The sequence below is a fragment of the Ceratotherium simum genome, chromosome 5 (genome assembly GCF_057802395.1).
Source record: "Ceratotherium simum simum isolate JZ-2026a chromosome 5, ASM5780239v1, whole genome shotgun sequence".
In the NCBI taxonomy this organism is placed as follows: Eukaryota; Metazoa; Chordata; class Mammalia; order Perissodactyla; family Rhinocerotidae; genus Ceratotherium; species Ceratotherium simum.
The window spans coordinates 89249949-89265873 of record NC_141904.1 but is presented as its reverse complement, the minus strand read 5'-3'; the positions used below and the strand labels follow the sequence as shown (position 1 = coordinate 89265873).

General features: G+C 50.1%; 1 pseudogene; it reads left to right on the top strand.

Annotated features, from left to right (window-relative positions):
- The first annotated feature begins 99 nt into the window (after positions 1-99).
- Positions 100-12769, top strand: LOC101391709 (SLIT-ROBO Rho GTPase-activating protein 3-like; annotated as a pseudogene).
- Positions 12770-15925: the final 3156 nt, after the last annotated feature.

The window sequence follows — 15925 nt, the reverse complement described above, 5'->3', positions numbered from 1 at the left end:
CTAGAGTTAAACACCACCCATGAGGATGCCACATACTTCAGGTAAGCAACGACCAAGGCCAGCGTCACTCCTCTTGGATCCCTGTGCTACATCTGAAAGATGCGCAGTGCTGGCTCCCTGAGACTCGTGAGCCCTGAAGGGACGGTGCCTTTCTCTACCCCAGAGAGCAGCAGGAGGAGGTTCCCGCCACAGCCACGTTGGGCTGCCTACGCCCAACGCCCTTCCTGAGTGGAGCGAACTACTCCCCCACCCGACGCCTGTAGTTGCCAGGCCATGCCATGCCCTCCTTGGTCCGAGCTCCCGGGCCCACCACCGGCCCCCGCGGCTCTCTGCTTCCACCGCTCCGGCGTCGGCGGGGGCGCCTTCCAATGCGCCGGTGCCCCCCACTCCCCTTTGCCCCACGTCCCACCCACTCCGCCGCCTCCCAAGAGTCGTATCCAACAGGCCTGTGCTTGGGCCTTTAAAAGGCTTTGGGCCCGCGCCCCGCCCCCGACGTCCCCGCCGCTGAGGCCTGGCCCTGCCCCTCGTCCACATGGAGACCCCCTTCCTGCGCCCGTCCCCCTAGCCGCCGCCCCGCGCCCCCTCCCCACCCTCCAACCGCCCTCCCCGCGCCCGCTTTAGGCGGGCGCCGCGCCCCCGACGTCCCCGCCGCCTGGCCCCGCCCCTCGTCTCCATGGAGACCCGCACGCTTCCCGCGCCCGCCTCCCAACCGCCCTGCAGACCCTCTGACCTTTCTGTCTCTGCAGACGGGCAGGTGGACAGGTTACCAGGCAGTGCAACACATCGCTGGCGTGAGATTCAAAGATGCAGCTGAGAGGAGGACGGAGCTCTCCCCATGAGAAGGTGACTCTGAGTCAAGATCTGAGTTAATTTGACCCATTTAGCTATGCTGTCATTTTGCATCAACCATGCCAGAATAGCATGTAGAGACGTTTGTCAGGGAGCCAGCTGGGGAAAGCTGACTAACTGCCTGATGCCCGCTGCCAACGGGAGGCTGGCCCAGGCGTGAGGACTGGATACATCCAAAGGCCACTGCATCTCCCGGGGCACCGGCACGGTCTTCCTGAGCCAGCTGCTTACAGAGGGAGCCCCAGTGTGTGCGCCGTGGTGGGGATTAGCGGGGGAGATGAACAAAGTTTCCTCCCTCTGCTCTTTGATTTGCCATGCTGCCATGGCCCTTGGAGGTGCATCAGCTCTGGTAACAACTCATTCTCATGTGGAGCTAACTATGTGCTAGGACTGTTGCACCCACTTCATGTACAGTAACTCATTGAATCCTCATAACAACCCAAAAGGTAGGTACTATTATTATCATTCCCACTTTACAGATGAGGAAACTGAGGCTTAGAAAGGAGAACTAGCCCAGGATCACACAGCTAAAAAGCAGTAAAACCAGATGTTCTGGCCTCAACTCCATGATAGACAGGTGGATGGCTGGATGGACAGGTACAAGATAATCCACAAGGAATGGAGCAGATAGTCCATGAATGCTCAGCATAGGGAAAGTATCTTCAGACTTGAGAGAGCAGGGGTCGCTTTTGTTACTCTTTTGTTTATATATATATTATGTATATATATTATTTTTATAATGCTAAACATCTTTGTGCTTGCTTTAAAATATAAATACATTAATACCTATACACAATCAGATCAGTTTTCTACCAAGTATGGGTACCTCTTAGGGTACAAACTGTAACATAGGTTAAATAAATCATAGGCATAATCCCTGCTCCACAAAAAGTTTCCTCCCCAAACATCACAGGCTATATGGTCTTGGGAAAAACACTTCAACTCGCTGCAGCTTACATTTCTTGTCTGTACCTGCCCTATAGGCTAGAGCCATTGGTAATTATAGTCATAACCATAAAAGCTGGTATCAACTGCATACCTAATATATGTACTATGCTGAGCACTTTCATGCATTATCTTTTTTTATCTATTGAAATCTAGTATATTTCTTTTTTTATTCAGGTATAATTGACATATAACATTATATAAGTTTCAGGTGTACAACATAATGATTCGATATTTGTGTATATTGTGAAATGATCACCAAGATAAGTCTAGTTAACATCCCTCACCACACATAGTTACAAATTTTTTTCTCATGATGAGAACTTTTAAGATCTACTCTCTAAGCAACATTCAAATATGCAATACAGTATTATTAACTATAGTCACCATACTGTACATTACATCCCCAGGACTTATTTATTTTATAACTGGAAGTTTATACTTTTTGACTCCTTTCACCATTCTGCCCAACTCCCCCTCCTGCCTCTGGCAACCACCCGTCTATTCTATCTATGAATTCACTTTGCTTTTGTTTTTTGTTAAATTCCACATACCGGTGAGATCATATGGTATTTGTCTTTCTCTGTCTGACTTATTTAACTTAGTGTAATGCCCTCAAAGTCCCTCAATATTGTTGCAAATGGTATTCCATTGTGTGTGTGTGTGTGTGATTTCCACATCTTTATCCATTCATCTGTCGATAGACACTTAGGTTGTTTCCATGTCTTGGCTATTGTAAATAATGCTGTAATGAACATGCGGGTGCAGATATCTTTTCAAGTTAGTGTTTTCGTTTCCTGTGAAACGAAATAAATAGCAATAAATACCCAGAAGTGGAATTGTTGGATCATATGGTAGTTCTATTTTTAACTTTTTGAGGAACCACCATACTGTTGTCCATAGTGGCTGCATCAATTTACATTCCCGCCAACGGTGCACAAGGATTCCCTTTTCTCCCCATCCTCTCCAACACTCGTTATTTCTTCTCTTTTTGATAATAGCCATCCTAATGGGTATGAGATGATATCTCATTGTGGTTTTGATTTGCCTTTCACTGATGATTAGTGATGTTGAGCACCTTTCCACGTACCCACTGGCCACCTGTATGTCTTCTTTCATGCATTTTCTTTTAATCCTCCTAGAGGCAACTGAGGTGTACAGAGGTTATGTAACCTGGCTGAAGTCACACAGACAAGAGGTGACAGAGCTGGGCAGTACAAGTGCCTCAAGGGCAAGAGCCATATCCTCATTGCTTAACCTGGCCAGGCCTTGTCGCTGACCAGAAAAGAGTACAGGTTTGATGAGTAAATGCATGTGTGCAAAGAGATATGCTTGAGCTCTGGCCCCAATAAGAATTCTCCCTCCCCCAAAGTTAAGTCCATGGATGAGTGTGTTAGTCAGCTCAGGCTACCATAACAATACCACAGACTGGGGTCTTCAACAACAGAAATTTATTTCCTCACAGTTCTGGAGGCTAGAAGCCCAAGATCAGGATGCCATCAGAGTGGGTTTCTGGTGAAGCCTCTCTTCCTGGCTTGTAGACAGCTGCCTTCTCACTGTGTCCTCACATGGCCTTTCCTCCGTGCACATGCAAAGAGAGAAAGAGAGAACTCTGGTGTCTCTTCCTCTTCTTGGAGGGACACCAGTCCTATCAGATTAGGACCCTACCCTTGTGACCTCATTTAACCTCAGTTACTTCCTAAACACCTCATCTCCGAACATCATCACATTGGGGGTTAGGGCTTCAACATATGGATTTGGAGGGGACACAATTTGGTCCATAACAATGAACTTTGAAGAATTCTGGGAACCCTTAAAAATTGTATACAACGTTTTGCATGGATGGGAGTCCTCATACACCATCTGTTTGACCTCCCAAAAGGTAAGAACCACTAAAAGTATAAGTGGACAAAGAGGGAAAGGGTTCATGGAAAAATGGAAACAGAACTTGTATTAAGGCGTAGATGAAAAAGAAATTTCTTATGCTATTGTTTTCATGAGTTTTAAAAAGTAGAGAACAAGAGGGACGGTGGAAATGGGGATGTGGTATGTCAGCCCCCACTTTACATTTTGAGAAGTTAGATGGTGGCCTGAGGTCACAGAGTGAGCAGCCAGTCTGACCCTAGAACCCCCGCGTCCTGAGCCCCAGCCCACGCTGTTCTCACCAGGCTTGCTCTCTGTCCTTCTCCATGGAAGCCAGGGCCGTCTGAGCGAGGCTCCTGGGCTGCCCTTCTGCTGACCTCATGGATGCTCTTTCCCTCGCTCTCCTTCCAGAAGTGGAGCAGATCGAGGCCATCGCCAAGTTTGACTACGTGGGGCGGTCCCCCCGTGAGCTGTCCTTCAAGAAGGGGGCCTCACTGCTACTGTACCACTGCATCTCAGAGGACTGGTGGGAGGGTCGTCACAATGGCGTGGATGGACTCATCCCACATCAGTACATAGTCGTACAGGACATGTGAGTGGGAGCCGGGACCTTCTGTGAAGATTGCTGTAATCGATTAGTGATGTCTAGAATGGGCACAGGAAGGGAAGTGCTAGGTTGTATGCCAGTGATTTGCTCTCCCTGATACAGTTGGCCTTCTGGAAGAATGGGTTATACCTAACTTCACCTTAAGTGGTGATCCACTTAACAAATGAGCAAATTACTCATCCTTCAGAGTACACAGAGACAGCACTTGCTGCCCTTGGCCTGACCCATCTGACAGCCTCCAGGACATTCATCACCCGCCATGGTTCCCAGCGTCCAGTGGATCTTGCCATATACCTCCACTCTCCTGGGCCTTCCCTGTGGCCAGTGGCCAGCCCACTGCCCCCTTAACTGCCCGCCATTCTCTACCCCCACGGTGGCTTCTTCAGGGGATGGGTAGAAATAATCATCCCCTCATTTCCAGTTAATAGGATATCATTAAAAAAAAAATAATTTCAGACATTAAAAAGAGCAATGCATCCCAAATACCTAGCCCTACTCAAAGGTCTGGAAAGTCTACCCTGTCCATTCGCTAAAAGCCGTTGAAGGTTCCTGCACATACACTCCCTCTGAGCTCTCATCAGGCTCAGATGGAGCTGATTTACTGAGGAAGCAGTCACTAGCTGGATCTCAAGGGAAGGGGACCAAACGCATAAGTTTTGATGGTAGAGAGGATGGTCTGAAGCCAGAGAAAAGTCCAGGGCCAGGCAAACCCCAAGAGGAATGCCACAGTGGAGGGCTGTCAGCAGCCCTCTGATGTCCCCAGGCCTCTGAGGGCAGGGACAGGGCACTGGAAGGGAGAGGGCAGTGGGAGGAGGCTGGTAGGGCCCCCCAACAAGCTCGAGCCACCTCACAATTGTCCCACGCTCTGGGTGGGGAGGTGAGGGAGGGAGGCACCTTCTTCCTCCCTTGCTTAGCCCCAAACTGCTTCTCATGGAGCCACATGGAGACCGTGCTCAGTGCTCAGCTTGCAGGCTCCTCCCCTCCGTTTCTCCAACACACCCTGCAGCATTTAGCTTGTCCTAGCCTGGAGCAGCCTGGGAGAGAGGACCAGCCTAGCTAAGGAGAGAGGAGAAGGTTGGCACGAGGGTGGTGGCACAGAGGAGGGCCTCCCACTGGAGAAACTGACCGAGGAGCGTGGCGGCGGGCATGCGTGGTGGTAAGTGCAGAGTGGGAAGTGGCTCATCCCAAGCTGTGAGTGTAAATTAACCCTAAGGTGTATGTTGATCCAGCCCCTCAGGCAGGTCTCAAGGAGCCCTGCACATCCTGGGTTCTCGGAGCAAAGCCCTCCCAATTCACATCCGTCCTTCTCCCCAGGGATGACGCCTTCTCGGACAGCCTGAGCCAAAAGGCTGACGGCGAGGCCAGCGGTGGGCCACTGCTGGAATGACAAGGCCTCCTCCAAAAATGGCCTCCAGTCCCCCACGGAGCACATCTTGGAGTATGGCTTTGGGGGGGTGAAGGGCGGGTAGGAAATGCGGCTTCATTTTTTCCTGCTAGTGCCATGCCCTTCATGTCTGGTTTGGGAGCAGCGAGGGGGCAGGAGGGGGGGTGGCTGTTGTGTCCGCTTGTTCCGCACAGGTGTGGTATTGAGCACACTGGGGTGGGCAGGCTGGAAGTGACCCAGGAATGCCAGGTATAAAACCATCCAGCTTGGGGTCGCGGGTGGAGAAGGAGGAAGGGCATATATTGGCAAATCAGTGCTTTCTATTTAAAAAAATAATAATAAATGGAGAGAGTTACAAATTGGCGAGTATTTTTGCTACCTCTCTCCAGTTCTCGCACCTCCTCCACTTTCTGTTGAAGACCCAAGCTGTTATATTTCAGAACTTAGAGCCCACAGACTCCCTGATGCACTTCACAAACAGAAAACTCACACCCGCTCACGGGGCGTGGGAAACTGACACTCGACTCACCTCGCTATTTGGTGGGAGCACATGTGCCGATTTCTCCACTCCTGTGTGTGGGCTGGGCTGTGTCACATGACCTTTCTGCCGGGCAAGGAGCTGCGCTCCTCTTTCTGAATACAAGTGTAGTCCAAAGAATGTGGTTGCTGAAAAATAACAATAAAATAAGGAAAAGAGAAGAAAAGAAAAAAAGAAAGAAAAGCTGAGTTTCTCCCTGCTTTCTTACTCAGATTCCCAAAATGTCATATTCTCCGTTTTTTTCAGTGGAGAGGTCATGGGATCAACCCACACGTACGGGTCCTTGCAGATAGAGCCAAAGACATCAGTGGTGATGGAAACATACGCTTATGAAGTTATTTTAGCAGAAGTCCTGATGCCTCTTTTCACCGTATTCTGTTCAGTTCAGGGCACGGCCATAGATGACAGAATTGAGGGGAAAGTGGAAGGTTGGCTTAGGTAGATGACAAAGTCACGGTCCCTTGACTTCTGGGGGCCATATCTTTTCCTGCCTCGCTTTCCTCTCCCTCTTCCCGCCCTCATCTACCTTCTTCCTATTCTTCCTTTCTCAGTACCTCTTCCTCTCCAACACCTATGCTTTGGTCCTGATGGGGTACCCACAGGTGGGGCTTAGTTTGGCTGGGGCACTAGGATCTGAACCACTGCTGACCACATTAAGCTTGGTCCCCTGGTCACAACCACTCTGTTCCTTCTCCCCATCCCCTCACCACTTCCAGCCTTCCCTCCCCTCACAGGTGCCTTAGAATCTTTGGTGACCTCCATAGGGTGTAGCAGAATCTCCTGTGGGTAGAACCTCTCGTCTTCAAAGTGTTTTCACACCCACTGAACCTCCCTCAAAGGTGGGCGAGGACCATTACACCCATTTAACAGATTAATAAAATGAGTCTGAAAGATGACACAGGAAAGTCTGTGACAGAGACAGGACGAGGACTCACCCTCCTGATGGACACTCTAGTCCCCTTTTCACTCCACCAGAGGCTCCCTGAGGGGTGAAAGTGACCAACTGCACGGAAGGCATGTCCAATGATGCGATTTTTACTCTCAAATGACTAGTTTTACAAGATCTGGAAAAGCCTCATAGAAATAGCCCCCTGCTGGGGAGACTGGGGGTGGGTGACAACCTGAACTGTGTTCAGTGCCCAGGGGCCCCCTCCTGTGCTTGCAGGGAGCTGGTAACTTTCTGGTACAGTCAAGCCTCAATGCTGCAGACCAGTCAGAAGCCCTTCAGAATCATGGAGATGTCTGAACTGCTTAAAAGCGTATCATGAGCCCAACTAACCACCGCCCAAGCGTTCCCAGGTTGAAATCCTCCTCACCTTGACTTAACATGTAGATAAGATTTGTTGTGTGATCAGCATCGCCATCTGCAGCCTGGAGGCAGAAAGCGCCTGATTCCTTCCTGCTCACAGATTCAACTGGCCCCTGCCGCTGAGCGGCGCCCTCGGCCAGTGCTTTCCTGGCAGAATTGCCGAGTCTGGCTGAATGAGGCTTTACTACACCCGCTCCCTAGACTAGTGTGTAGTGCGTGGCCTGGGGGTTGGCTGACCCATTCTGAGACTTGCCGGGGTTGACCTCTGCCCCATGCCCCCGCCCCCTGGCTCCTTTGCAGAGTGCGGTTACGATGGAGCCGCAGTCCCCAGGCGCTGAAGCAGGGGCGACACACAGCCCACCCTGGGGCCTGGGCCCCAGCATACACACGCTGCCCCGGGCTGCCACCTGCCCCAGGAGCCCCCACAAAAATCCCCCTCACCCAGGGGAGGATTGAGAGCCCCGAGAAGCGGAGGGTGGCAATATTTGGGAGTGCCTGCAGCATCAACTACTCTAACAAGAAGGCGCTCTCCGAAGGGCACTCGATGAGGTCGATGTGCAGCTCCACCAGGCACAGCAGCCTGCGGGAATCACAAGTCCCTGGAGGTTGAGGCCCTGGCAGAAGTAAGGGCCAGAGGGAAGGCAGGCTGGGCCAGCCGAGACCCCCAGAGGGACAGCAGGGCGGGGAGCCACTTTGCCCTTCATGCCAGGCTCAAGGTTAAGCCAGAACACAAGATGGAGAGCAAACAGGCTTCCTGTCCCCCTGCTGGTCTCCCTTTGAGCAATGGAAGCTAGATGGGTGCAGCCGCTGCTGGCTGGGGACCCTGTAAAGACTGGAGAAACCCACCCCCCTAACCCCCGTCTCCAGGGCTGGAGGGGGCATTCCTGCCCTGCGGGGAGGCAGGTGATGGGTATGTGGTAATGGCAGGTGTCTCCACAAGATGGCACAATTGAGTTATTCATTCATTCATGTGTTCCTTCATTCATTCATTGACAAATATTGATGAACATCTGTTATGTGACAGTCCCTGTGCTAGGCACTGAGGGTACAATGATGACCTAAAATGGACCCAGGCCCTGCCCAGGTGGAGCTTACAGTTTAGAGAAGAGAGGGACGTCGACCAGTGACACACACAGCTGTGAAATGGCAGTTGGGTCGGGTGTCTAGGAGGAGTGGTACACAGAATTTTGAGAGTCTAAAATGTGGATATTGCATGTAGGCAGGGAGAGACTTCCCTGGGGAGGATCAGACCTGAGATCCAAAGGACGAATGGGAGTAAACAGCTGAAGCGGGAAGGGAAGACTGTTCAGGCTGTCCTAAAGTGCGTCGAGTTCTTTATTTTCTAAAGTTTTCAAAATCTGAATGAGAAATCTGTGATTTTTACATGCCAAGCCAACCAACCAAATTTGTTTAACAAATTGTTATGAAGCAATTTGTTTAAATTATTTAATAATTTGCATAAGTGGTTTCATGTGTTTTTGACAGTTCTATCACATTTTCAAAAGTTTCCATTTTCTTCTCTCTGGAATTTGGGGTGGGGTCCCGTTATGTACCCCCTCCCCAATGTTATCTCCCACTTAAGGTAAAAGAGACAACCAGAACCTTCCCAGCTGTGAGGATTCTATTGTGGAGGGTGTCTTTTGAATCCCTGGTCACAAGGGGAAGAGGAAGAGTTGTAAGCTTGGGGGCTGTGTTCTAGAGAAGGCCAGGAACGTTTCCAAGGGAATATCAACACAGGAGCAACTCCTCCAGCAACTAGAGCTCCTGTTCACACCCGCAGGATCTGTCTTGGCCCATGTCCTGACGCCCACTCCCTAGGGATCCCTGCAGGTCAGGGCCTTGGCATGGGTCCAGCAGAGGAGCCAGGCAACCCGCTGGTCGTTCCATTCTTGAAGGCCATCCTCTTGGGAAGCATCACCCTAGCATCTGCCGTCACCTGGAAGCTCTCCCATGGGCCATGATGGGGAGGGGGCTACCTGAGGCCTGGCCCAGAGCCCTTTACACAAAGAATCAAATACTGTCTAGGCCAGTGTTTCCACAAGTAGGTCCCACAGCAGACTAGTACCATGGGACATTAATGGGGGAGAAAAAGAATTGTGTGGTCAACAAAGTTTCAGGAATGCTGGTCTGACAAAGTTGAATGGCTTGTCTGTAAGACTTTTTAGAACCTTTAAATATGTAGATGTACATTGTGAATCTCCAAGAAAGAGAGCAGGGCACACCCCAGACTTTGTTGACCTTTATTCACAGAGCATTTTGCAAGACTAGCCCAAAGAAAAGACTTGGGGAATGCTGCATGCATTTTCCATTTGCAAAGATATCTACAAACTGTCCGATTTGATAGCTGCCATTCAAGAGCTCCTTCACTGATAGAGGTGAAATGGGAAAGCATGGTGAACAACATGTAAATAGCCAAGGGGACGCTGGACAGCCTCCAGCCTGCTCAGCATCGGCTCTGATGAGCGCTTGACTTTGCAGGCCTCCCACGGGAATGGTGGTATGGAGAATCCCGAGTAGTAGATGCAGTTACCTGAAATTCTTTGGTCTCAAAATATCCTTTAGGATTGAGATTTGCACCCAGTTAAAGAGGCTGTTTCCAGCACCTGCAACACTGCCCTCTAGAGTGGGAAGATCTAATTTGGAAGGAGGGAAAAGCTGCCCATCCTCCCCGCAGCGCCTCTCTGTAACTCTGCGCTGGAGGTTGCAGCATCACCTCTCAGACTAATGCAAGGCTCATGCCTAAACTACTCAGCTGATCTTTCTCTGAGCATTCTGTCTTTCTGGCTCATACTCTGCCAGGGTAGAGTGGTGGTGGGGTGATGGTGGTGGAGGGGTGATAATTCCATTTTATTCATTAAAGTTTTACCTTTCAGCTCGCGCTGGAGTCAAGTGGAGAGAGAGTGATGTGAATAAGGGGCTTAATTTAAGCAGAGTGGGGCGTGGAAAGCAGGCTTTATCACTGCAGGATTGAGATATAGAAAAGATGGCAAGAGGACTGCCATCTCTCCTATCATGCAGAAAAACCCCCACAGCTAGTCCTTTTGAATAAAGGCTTCTTAAAGTAGCCAGTATTATGGGGCAAAGGATAAGATGTCATGGGGAAGCATAAAAGCTAAGATTAGCCATTGGCTAATTATCAATAGTCTCTTAACAAAGCAAAAAGGATAGGTTGGGACTCTGACTGTGGCCAGATTGGAGCCTGTCGTGGGGGCCCAGGGCAGGCAGGAGACCTCCTGTAGACGGGGGAGGAGAGAAGGTGAAAGAGGACTTGGGTGCAGGCAGGGCAGCTCCAGGTTCCAACGCCATCAGTCTGACCAGACTTTCAGTTTTTCCAGATTTGTCTCAGGGCAGAAAAGCAAGTGTGTCTTAATAGTCATCATTGTCACTGAGGTTGTGCACAGCACCTTCCAGCAGTGGTTTTAAGCAGTGTCCCTCATTGTCCCCTCAGTGGCCAAGCCTGTGGGCTCTGGTCCAGCTCAGCCTGAGCAGCCCCTCTTGCGTCTGTCTGAAGTGGAGGCATCCCTGTAAAGCCCTGTGTGAACTGAGGACTCAGGGTAAAGGGAGTTTGGAAACCACTGTCTGGCAGTTTGCAAAGCTTCATCGTGTCCATCATCTCATTCCATCGTCACAGTAAACGTGCGGGCTTTCAACAGAGGAACAAAGTAAGGCGCAGAGCGACTGAGACTTGCCCAAGTTCACACAGCCAGCAAGTGGCAGAGGGGTCTTGACACTCAAAACTCTGAGCCCTTTGCTGTAGCCAAGGGCTCCTGGGTTCAATGCTGACTCTAGCACCCCCGCCTGGCTTCAGGGGGAACAGAGGCCATGGGAAGCCGCCCAGAGGGAAGGATGAGCCCTAGGCTGACAGGGCAGCCCCTCTGCTCCTCTGAGGTCCTGGGCCTGCTGTAATCTCTCTCTGTGTCATTCCAAGTGCTCTCATACTGATGAGCTCTTAAATATTACAACATCCCTGGGGATTATGTAGGCAGATGAGGATTTTTGCTGCTTTTTAAAATTACCATTTTTTAAAAAACAAAGTTTTCTGATTATAATACAGAGACAAAAGTAACACTCCCATCATTCTGGGGTGAACATTGGGAACATTCCAATACATAACCTCCAAATAATTTTGTTATGGGAAAGGACTTTTTAAAAAAATAATAATAGTTAGGGACATGAACTCTGGAGCCAGGCCACCTGGGTTGAGACTTGGGCTATGCTACCAGCTAGCTGTGTGACCTTGGGCAAGTTACTTAACCAGTCTGAGCTTCCATTTCCTCATGTGTGAAATGAGCGTAATGGTAGTTCCTACTATGTAAGTGTGAGGATTAAATGAACTATCAGTGGGAAGGGGTTGAATTGGTGCTCGGTGTTAGCTACTATTGCCATCATCGTCATTATTATTTGTGAGTGCTTATTATGTGCCAGGTGCCATGCCAAGCTCTTCACAGGGACTGTATCACTTAATACACTCACCAACCCCCTGAGGTCAGTAGTATACTTATCTGTAATTTACAAATGAGGATTCTGAGGCTCAGAGAGCTGAGGTAACTTGCCCAAGGGTCACATAGAAAGAAAGTGGCAGAGCCAGGATTTGAACCCATGTCTGCCTGACTGCAGAGCCTGCCTTCTTAACCACTAGTCTAACCTGCCCTCATTAAGTCCGCTTCCTCTGCAGTGTGCAGGTGACACCCACATTGATTTTCCCGGTTTGTTATAAGACACCCAGGGGATTTAATCTCCCTCCCAGCCCTGAGGCTTGTGGAGAAAGGCCCCTAAGAAGCCCACAGCTGGTTAGCAGCTGAGGAAGGACTGGACCCCAGGCTCCAGCCTCGGTGCTGACCAGAGCTCTCTGTGCCCCCAGCACATTGAGAAGACCATGAGCACGGCTCTGCATGAGCTGCGGGAACTCGAGAGGCAGAACACAGTCAAGCAGGCGCCAGATGTGGTGCTGGACACCCTGGAGCCCCTGAAGAACCCGCCAGGCCCCATCAGCTCGGAGCCCGCCAGCCCCCTGCACACCATTGTCATCCGCGACCCCGACACCGCTATGTGCCGCAGCAGCAGCTCCTCCACTGAGATGACGATCACGTTCAAGCCAGCCCTGTCACCCGCCTGGCCGGCGCCCAGCTGCGCCTGCCCCCCACGTGGCCGGTGCAGCCCGTGGTCCAGCGTCAGTCCAGCAGCAGCAGCAGCTGGAGCGTGGGCAGCCCAGCTGGGACACCCACGGAGAAGAGGTTCCCCAACAGCTCAACCCACAAATCGGGCACCATGTGACCTGCAGGATGGGGCGGCACCGCCATGCGCTGTGGCACGCCATGGCCAAGGGTGGCCTCTGTGACCTCAGTGAACTTCCTTCCCTGTGCTCCAGGCCTTGTCAGGCAGGGACCAGAAGGCCAGCCTGGGAGCGTGTGTGTGCAGAGCTGAGGCCCGGCTCACATTCAGCCATGTGAATCCCACAGAGCTCGAGTGTAAACAGACGCCCAGAGGAGCGGAGGAGCAAGAGGCCCCAACCAGAACGTCGCCTAAGATTGTGGCAAAATGTTAAATGGCTTCATCGACACATTGTCACTGGAAAATTCTTCTCTCGACATTCTCTCTTCATACATAAATATGTGTATATATATGTGTGTGTGCATATATACACGTACGTATGTATGTGTGTGTCTGTAGGTGTGTGGATGTATATATTTATGCATCTATACACATATACTAGATCTGGACACACTTACTAAATGTATATGGGATCTCCTTTTTCTTTTTATGTAACTTAGATTTCCCTCAGACCCATGCCACCAAACATCTCCCGCTGAGTTATTTGGTGGGATTTGCAGGCACTTTTCTGGGAGAATTTAGAGGCCCACAGTAACTGTGAATGAAGCAATATACCATAACCTGCAGAAAAACAAAAACAAAAACAGTCTCCCACTGTCTCCAGAAGTCGTGGCCTTCCAGGACAGTCTGCCCCTAAAGGAAGGGTGGGGCCGGCGGTACCCCAAGCAGGCTGCTCCTAGAGGGGAACCCTCCCACCGCCCCGTCCTCCCCAGAGACCCTGTCTTTCTACCCGGAGGCCAAGGGCCAACTGTACCCCCAAAGGCATGGGAGGACGTTTGCGAGAAGACCCCTGACCACAGCATCCTTGTGTTTGTACGTGGAAAAAGGGGATAGTGACAACCTAAGCCCCATCCTAGCACAGTATTATGTGTGGTTGGGAAAAAGGAAAAAACAATGTCACTGCCAAATAGGGGTCCTCTACTCGCCACAAAGATAAGCCAACAGTCCAGAGGCAAGGTGGTAGGCGAGAAAGGATCTGTTTATTATAGCTTGCTAGCAAGGGGGAAGATGGCGGACTAGTGTCTGTAAAGAACCATCTTAAAACTACAAAATTGTGAAGCAGTTATGTAGGTCAAACGGGCTGAAAGAGGGGGGTCTCAGACTGTGACCATCTGGTGTTGTAGTCCTTGAGACGCTGGATCATCCCTTTTTCTTGTCACCAGTGATGGATGCCAGCATAGGGCTCCTTTCTGGAGGTTGCTACATTCCTGGGAAAACTTAAAGAACAAAGTTACTGTCTTATTGCAATAGGGAGGTCTATGTGCAGCTAAGGCTGAGGAAGTAGCAGAGCATACACACTGCTCACAAGCAGGTGCAGACTTATCCAGGCTACATACAAACTAAAGCATTGCTGACAAGCAAAGGGGGTGTCTTGTGGATCAGGGTCATTTATAGTTCCAACATGGTTCCCCTCTACAAGATGGCTTCCCTTATGCTAACTTATGCTAACCTTTGACTATATCTATCATAGCTATTTAGGCAGCGCTAACAACAACACAGTGGTGTGGAACACTTGAGAACCTAGAAACGCTGTAGGAATAAATCTGTGGTAACTATAGAGGTTTAACTTATACCATTTTCAAAATATTTAATTTTTTCTTTTCCTCTTTCTACTAATTATCCTGTGTCAGACTTGGAACTAAAGAGGCAAGGAGGCTTTGAGTCACATCATCTTAGTTTAAAATCAGGCCGTGACGCACTTGGCTGGCGCCCTCTTGCGTGAAGCACACGAGCCATAAGTGGCCAGCTTAGGCCAGGGGCCCAGGAGGGGCGACCCTTGGCACTCCGTCCCAGAGAACATTTTGGTTGAGTTTATGCAAGTGAAATATCTTCCCTCTCTCCCTTCCCTTCCCTTTCACCAGCCTCCTCCAGAGCATTTAATGTAATTGAAAATATGATGATAGAATTAGGGTGCATGGTCTTCAAGTATTGTGAGCTAGGCTTTTGCCTCTTGGCTGGGAGAAGGCCTTCCAGAACTCTTGTTCGATTCCATTTTACTTCCTCTTTTGGTCTCTTCATTTTCCGGAGATGGGCTGTTTCTGGATAATGGAACACAGGCGAATCAGATTCTAATGGGACCACTTTCACTCACCCCCTCATGCCAAGCCAAGGGTTTCCTCCCTATTGTTCTCAAGCTTCATCTCTTTCTCTCTCGAGGCCTCTGTGGGTGTCTCCAGGGCTGTGGTTTGGAGTCAAAAGTTCTGTGTCTGAATCCCAGCCCCCCGACTTAGGGCTGGGGGACTCAGGCCACGTCACTCCACCTCACTGAGCCTCAGTGTCCTGCTCCATAAAATGAAGGTAATAAAGATAAAATGTAAGTGAGCGAGCTGTGTAAACTGGAAAGCAGTGTGCCAACACTATTGTTCTTTTTACTATCATTAGTAAGGTAAGTCTTGTACATAAAAACCATCCAGGACCTTCCTTTTGAAATCTCCTAATGCATTTGAGAAGTGGGCAGTGGAATTTTCCTACCAGCTTCGTAAGAGCCCATCGTAAGAAGCCTGGCCCTACAGATACATCATCTATTGATGCTTGAAATTCCATCATTACCATTTCAACCCATTGGATTAAGTTTTGCCCTCTCCTCTGGCCCTCCATAAAAAGGTAGACATACCCTAGAGGGAGGGACCTATTAAGTCACTAATACCTGGGTGTTTGGCAGTGGTGAGCCATTCTGCCTCCTCTAAAGGACTGGCATTGAGAGCACACAGTGGAAGGAAGGACCGAGAAAGGGCACAGAAAGAGAATGCCAGGGAGAGGCCAATGACAAACTTGACCTTCCTTGTTTCACCTAGAACCACCATTCTCCTTTAGCTCCTAGACATGAAAGAGCCTCAGAACTATCTGGATGTGTGGAAAGTTAGGAATAGAAAGACTGAGAGGAAGAACCATTACATTTGTCCTTGTGGTTCCATCAGCCGTGTACGTGCGCTGAGTGCCAAGTAAAGACCAGGTCCTAGGAAGTCCTCCGCATTCATGCCTCCTGAATGAGAAAGAAATATACCCAACAAGGCACTCCAAGGGACTCCAACAGAGAAGAAAGCCCCATGTAAAGGCCCTTCCCCACACTGGCTCCCCTTCGCATACCACAGTACAACA